The sequence below is a fragment of the Acomys minous genome (assembly GCF_964271855.1).
Source record: "Acomys minous genome assembly, chromosome: 10".
Taxonomy (NCBI): Eukaryota; Metazoa; Chordata; class Mammalia; order Rodentia; family Muridae; genus Acomys; species Acomys minous.
The window spans coordinates 74,461,293-74,468,680 of NC_140491.1; the positions used below are offsets into that span (position 1 = coordinate 74,461,293).

Consider the following 7,388-nt stretch of genomic DNA (forward strand, 5'->3'; position numbering starts at 1 on the left):
TGACTCATTCCCTGGGTTGAGTGTTACATACTCAATGTTCAGTGATTTGAGAGCATCTTCTGACTTACACTGTAATGAGATTCTAGTCAAATGGGCAAAGAACTATTTATTCATTAATCATAGTTTTCTGATCCAACCAAGGAGACAATCGCAAAGAATATTCCACAGGAATATGATTCATAGACATTATTAAGAGTACACCACAGCTATTTGAAGTAATCTTATATTAATCGTTGATTCTCATGAAATGAGTCATTCTTTGTTTGTCTGAGATCCAACCTGGAAGCTTCCTGAGATGCAGTGTTTCCTAAAAAGCCTCCTGAGAGCCCCTTTAACTTCCTGATTCCTGAGGCTGTAGATGAGTGGATTTAGCATAGGGGTGACCACTGTGTAGAAGATGGCAACCTGGCGATCCTGGTCTAAGTCATAGTTAGATGATGGTTTGAGGTACATGCGGATCACAGAACCATACAGGAGCATCACAACCAGAATATGGGAGCCGCACGTGGACAGGGCTTTGGTCAAGGCAGAAACTGAGTACATGTGAGCTATGGAAACACCTATGCGGACATAGGACACCAAAATGAAGAAGAAGGGGCTGACCACCACAGCTACACCCTCAGTGAAGATTAACATCTCATTGACCACCGGTCGAGTACAGGAGAGCTTCAGCAGAGGAGTGATGTCACAGAAGAAATGGGTGATCTGGTTGCCACAGAAGATTAAACGAGTGACCAACACACTGTACAGGAGACTGTTAATGCTGACCACCACCCATGAGGTCAATGTTATGCGCAGACAAAGGCTATGGCTGACAATAGCAGAGTATCTTAAAGGGTCACAGATGGCAACATAGCGGTCATATGCCATGGCAGCTAGTAAGTGGCCTTCCATGCTGCCCACTGCCATAAAGAAAAAGAGCTGTACAATGCAGCAGTTATAGGAAATGGTTCTATTTAAAGAGAGTGTGTGCACCAGCATCTGAGGCACAGTGATGGTTGTTAGAGATATGTCAATCAAGGAAAGCTGGCTGAGAAGGAAGTACATGGGGGTCTGAAGCTTGGGATCTGAGCAAGCAACAAGTACTAGCAGGGTATTGCCCAAAACTGCCATCACGTACATGACAAGGACAATTCCAAAAATAACTGGCTGCATCTCTGGCCGGCTGGACAAGCCCAACAACACAAATTCAGTCACTTCTGTCCTGTTTTTAGTGGCCATAAGTCATGGTCTACATCACCTTCAAAGAGGATGATCAGAGTTGGAAAAGGAAGAGAAAGGTACCAAGGTTCAAACAAATCTCAGAATCTCTTCATCTTAAGTTGAGTCAACCATTGGAGTGAGGAACCACTTTTTCCTTATGCACATTCTTATAGTAATGGTGTTCTCTTAAGTAAATTAAACTTGCTCAGGATGAGGATAAAAGTGACTGATAAATTCCCACACACATTCACATAGGTATGTAGCTACACACAAAATAATAATAAGATATAACTATAGTATCATATGTAATAAAAGGCGGCCACTGCCCTAAGTTGATACCTTCATGTTTGGTTTCATATTTTGGGTAGTCCATACTTCTTTGCCTCTGAATATTATGCTAATCCATGTGTGTTTGCATATTGTATGATTTCTTTGGCCTTTTACTGCAAAAGATGAAACTCCATCCTCTTCACTGAACCTCACTAGTTTCTTTCTTTCTTTCTTTCTTTCTTCTCTCGTTCTTTCTTCTTTGTCCAAGTTTTGATAGTTAGTTTAGTTCTTTTGTTCCTGGTTTTTATCAGCTCTTCTGTATGTAGTTAACGAATTAACAAATAATACAATTAAATACAGCAGGCAGGCTCAAGATTTGTAAGACAAGAATATGTCCATTTTATGTCTGTGTTTGCCTGGTGGCTGAAAACATTTTTGTTCTCACCTTAAAAGAGAAGCTCAGCTATCAACAAGAGACTTGATACCCTATGATCATATAGAGGGAGAGGAGGTCTCACCCTCTGAGAGGGTGACTCAGTCTCCTCTTCTGTGTTTCTTCCTTGTATTTATTTTAGAGGTTTTATTCCTTCCTGCCTTACTTTCATAAAGATTCTGCTTCATGCAAGAGTTTTCATTAAATCTGTTATACATGAATAAGAGAATTATTGTGGGAAGATTTTAGACAGGGTCTCACTATGTAGCCTTGGCTATCCTGGAACTTACTCTGTAGACCAGGCTGGCCTGGAACTAACAAGAGACCAGCTGCCTCTGCCTCCCGGGTGCTGGGATTGAAAGTGTGTGCCACCACAACACAGCTTGAAATCTCTAATGGTGGTTTATTTGTTAGAAATTTTCTCCCAATTCCTTGAACTCATGAGTAGGGAGATGGCTCAGTGAGAAGTCATTGTTTTAATAGCACTGTCTCAGAACCAGGTGTCACCAACATTACCTATTGGACATTAAAATTTTTTTGATGAATCTCTTTTTTCTTAACTTTTCCATCTCACTTTCTTTCTAGTTCATAAAGTAGATTGTAATCACAGAAGTTCATCACTCATATATACTTTATTCTTTTACTCATATGTTCTTCTATGAGATATTTATTGTACTAATTCCATATAATGTTCATCTCTTTGCCTGTGAGTATAGTTCTCTGAACAAATACTTTTTTTTCATTTTTTCCTCCTTTATTAATTTATTCTTGTTACATCTCAATGATTATCCTATCACTTGTATCCTCCCATTCTTCCCTCCCTCCCATTTTCCCCTTATTCCCCTCCCCTATGACTGTCCCTGAGAGGGATTACCTCCCCCTGTATATGTTCATAGGGTATCAAGTCTCTTCTTGGTAACCTGCTGTCCTTCCTCTGAGTGCCACCAGGTCTCCCCCTCCAGGGGACATGGTCAAAGGTGAAGCACCAGAGTATGTGAGAAAGTAATATCCCACTCTCCACTTTACTGTGGAGAGTGAACAAATACTTTTATATTATCTTTTATATCATAAAAGAAGATTTTTCTTCAGTGAGTTCTTTGTTTTTTATAGTGTGTGTGTGTGTGTGTGTGTGTGTGTGTGTGTGCATGTGTGCCTCCATGTTGCTTGCTCTTGATACCCGATAACAATTGCTCATACAAATATGAATCCACACCACTTTCTCCCAAGAATATGGAAGTTTACCTTTTTAACTTATGGAATCTTGTTTTCATGTTAATTTTAAAGGTTTTCCATTTTTAAAATTAAATTTAATCTTCTATTTTTAAGAACAGCTTGTTCAGTCACCATGTTAGAAGACATGCACTTTGTTCCCCTTTCTTTCCCTAATCCTCCTGTTAATTGGCCACTTCTGGCATGCCATCCCTTCCAAGAAGGCTTCAGTTCTCCTTCACTGCAGTCCTTCATGGTACTGTAAGATGTGGTGATCTTCTTGTCTCTTAAAACTCTTCTGACATGTCACACTTGCTAATTATCCTCCTTTCTTCTCACTTATGACAGTTTCCTTCTTTGTTATAGCTTTGCTGAGATCTCTAAAGAGACAGAGGAACTAAAACACAACATCAACATCACCTCAGCTACAGCTGTTTCCTTCAGGACAGTGTTCAGCAGGAAGTTAGTGACAAAATAGGTTATACGTTCAAGTCTACTACTCATGGCTATTTGCCTTTAATACTTTAAAGGTTGTCCTTTTGGGTCTCAGATAGCAGACTGATGCTTGCACAGTATTTTACTACAAAGGTTCTGCTTCGCTGGGCTGCAGCTTTCTTCAGCACTTATCACATTTTCCTGAATCACATCCCTGTTCACTTGGATGGACTTTGGTTTTCCTACTTCTTCTCATTCACATGTTGTCAGACCATCTTTAGTTAATGGGTAATATCTACAAATCAGGATAGAACTGAAAAGACAGAGAAAACTTACAATTTCCAATGTTTATTTGCCTTCATCTCTTCCTGTATCTAAGTATGTCACGGGATTCAGCTTAAATTATCTTATGTTCTTAGTGTGTTATTAGTTCTTCAAAATCCGGAGGAATTCAGATGTCCACATACACGTAGAAATGACTATGAAACAGAATAGGGCAGGTGGGAAGAAACATGGAGTAAGTACCTGTATGGGAAAAGAGTGAAAGAATGGTATCCAAGAAATAGCAAGATGGCTATTATTTACCTCTTAAAATGAAAACAATATAATAACGCAGCCCATTTCCTTTCAAGTAAATCAAATTGTGCTTTTTGGCCAATCACATTAAAGAGGAGTTGCAAGCAATAGTTGTGCTCCAGTCTTGATTGTGCTCCTATTGGACTCTTAGCTCTGTAGACCCCATTCAAGAAACGTCTAGCTATCAAACACTCTCAAGCAAAGAAAAGAGGAAGAAATTGTTCTTTAGAAGAGATGAGAAGGTGCCCACACAGACAGACCTAGAGCTCTTCAAATTATTAAATTAAACTAAATCTAGGAGAGGTGAACGAGTGCCTGGAAATAAGCACATGACCACATACAGTGTCTCAGCTCCTTTCTGTTGTTTCAGGGTCATCTTGAGACATGGAGGAGTGAGAGCTAGAATGTCCAGCCAAACCCTGATTTTCTTCGCTTTCCTGTTCCATAAAAGCATTAGCTGACACATTACACCTCTTTGTGTCTAAATGTTAGAAATGGACTCTCCTTAGGGACTTTCTGATCTAAATTCTGTTTTCAGACTATTCACCCTCTTGAACTCAAGAATCACAAAGGCTGGTTCTGTGGTGTATAAATAAGATTCTACCTTTTTTTACCATGTCAAAATAGATCTTCCAATATCTGACAAAAATAAACTAGATGCTTTGTCACATGTTTCAGGATCTCAGATCCTTGACACTCTTCTTCATAGCCTCCTTCACTTTTAGTCCACCACTTTTCTCTACCACAGCATTTATTTTTCAATCAAAACTGCATTTTTATAATAACTACCAATTTTCCACCCTATTTCTTCAACTGATTATTTTATCTCATATTTCAACTCTCTTTGATCTTGGTCCCCACGTCACTGTTTTTCTATTTTCTGTCCCCTTTCATTTTGCCTTGGGACAAGATACAATGTTAATTTCGTATTATTTTGTTGAGTACGCCAAGTTAGGGATGTAGGCAGGGTCACCTTCCCTCCTGTCCATTAAAGACTCTCTCTTATCATTTTCTGCAGAAGCCTTTCAGCAGAGTATGTCATCATAATTAAGCACTCACTCTGGGACCCTATGAACCCCTAGAGGCTCCCATTGCATTCAGAAGAAACGCTCATTAGAATGGGTTCAGCCTTTGCACCTTCCTGTATCCAATGGGGCTGGAAATCACGCGCCTGCTCATTTTCCTTTCTTATGCTTAGATTCTACCGCACCACTGAGTAAAACCCATAAAACTTCTGGAAAAAAATTGGGCCTTCAGGGAAAGTCTACCCTTTGGGGGACACCAACAAATTCCTGTAAACCTTCAACAATCAAGCAAGGAGGAACCCAAGGGGAAGTTGATTCCCTATTCGTCATTCCAGGAAGCACTTTTTCATAATATATTTTTTTCTGTAATTACAGTTTTTATTAATCCAAATAATATAACAACTGAATTAGCTGTTAGACATGAAGACTTGTGAGAGAACAACAGGACATCCCTGACAATTACAACATCTCCAAGGACTGTCATGCGCTGTTCTCTCTAAATCCCAAGCCTTTGCTGGGCTAAATCTGGCCACTTTGCTTATTTGGCTTAGAAACGCCATCTTCAAATAACCTGACTTGAATGAGTTTTTAAGAAGAAGCAATGAGTAGAAAAGTTTTAATCTTATTTTTAAATATAGTAATAATGACTTATAACTTAATTATGGAAACTCACAAAGGTAGCTGCAAACTGGGAACAAAACAGTGATTTCCATCATTCACCTGCATTAAAGAAATTCAATCACTTTTTAAACTATATCTTGCAGTTTTCCATCCTGTGACAAGATACAAGAATGGCATTTAAAATAAATCATAGCCATCTTGTAACCAACAATATGCATTGTCTACACATACACATTCATGCCTCAGCCAGGCTCGGAGCTATTCCCATGTAGTGGGATGAGCAAGATAAGTTACCAGCTTGTTCTGCAGTTTGAATTCATGTAAGTGTAGACTGATTTGAGTTAGGAGTCTCTCTTTCATCTGCTTCATTTTGACCTTCTTTTAAATGTATATTTTATTTGTTATAACCTATTCACACTACATCCCAACTTCCATCCCCTACTTCCTATACTCACATTCTCACCCTTCCTCCCTCCTCTGCTCATTCCTCTCCCCCAGATCTCCAACAGGAAGGCCCTTATTGCCCAACTGTCTGGAACAGACTGTTAGGTCTCATCAGGATATCCTGCATCTTTCTCCTCGGCGTGCTTACTAGGCCACCTGGCCTAGAGGCAAGGACCAAATTGTGGGCACCAGAGTACATGTCAGAGGTTCAACAGTATCTCCCCGCACCATCGGGAAAATCTGCAGTCTATTGGTTACATCTGAGCAGGGGATCTTGGTTCTCTGAATGCCCTGGCCTTGGTTGTTGCATCAGTCCATGCAGCCCATCCCTCTTTGTCCAATCCTAGGCTAGGATGGTACCCATGTGGGGCCCTTGCTCCCTTACAGACCCTTCATCCCCCAACTGTTTCATACAATTCCCAAATCTTCTCCCAGATTCCTGCTTCAAATCCCAGCATCTGTCGTGGTCCTCCAATGTGTGAAATCTCTCAGAGGACATTTATGTTGGGCAAATATCCACTTATAAGTGAGTATTTATCATGTGTATCTTTCTGGGTCTAGGTTACCTTACTCAGGATGACCTTTTCTAGTTCCATACATTTGCCTGCAAATTTAAAGATTTCCTTGTTTTTAATAGCTGAATGATATTCCTTTGTTTAAATGCACCACAGTTTCTTTATCCATTCTTCAGTTGAGGGATATCTATATTTTTTCCAGATTCTAGCTATTATGAATATAGCTGCTATGAGCATACTTGAGCAAATGTCCTCATTGTATGGTGGAGCATATTTCAGGGATATGCCCAGGAGAAGTATAGCTGGGTCTTTAGGTAACACTATTCCCAATTTTCTGAGAAAGTTCCAGGTTGATTTTCAAAGGAGTTGTACAAGTTTGCACTCCTACCAACAATGGAGAAGTTTCCCTTCTTCACATCCTTGCCAGCATGTGCTGTAAATTTAGTTTTATATCTTAGCCGTTCTGATAGGTGTAAGATGAAATCTCAGAGTCATTTTGATTTGCATTTCCCTGGTGACTAGAGATATTGAGCATTTCTTTCAGTGTTTCTCAGCTATTCAATACTCCACTTGAGAATTCTCAACTTAGCTCTGTACTCCATTTTTAATTGGATTATTTGGTTTGGTGGTGTTTAATTTCTTGATTTATTTATATAT

General features: G+C 39.6%; 1 pseudogene across 1 annotated transcript; it reads right to left on the bottom strand.

Annotated features, from left to right (window-relative positions):
- Positions 1-226: 226 nt before the first annotated feature.
- LOC311607303 (olfactory receptor 1J21-like) lies at positions 227-1,221 on the bottom strand (annotated as a pseudogene). Its single transcript has one exon. The product of its transcript is annotated as an olfactory receptor 1J21-like (transcript).
- Positions 1,222-7,388: the final 6,167 nt, after the last annotated feature.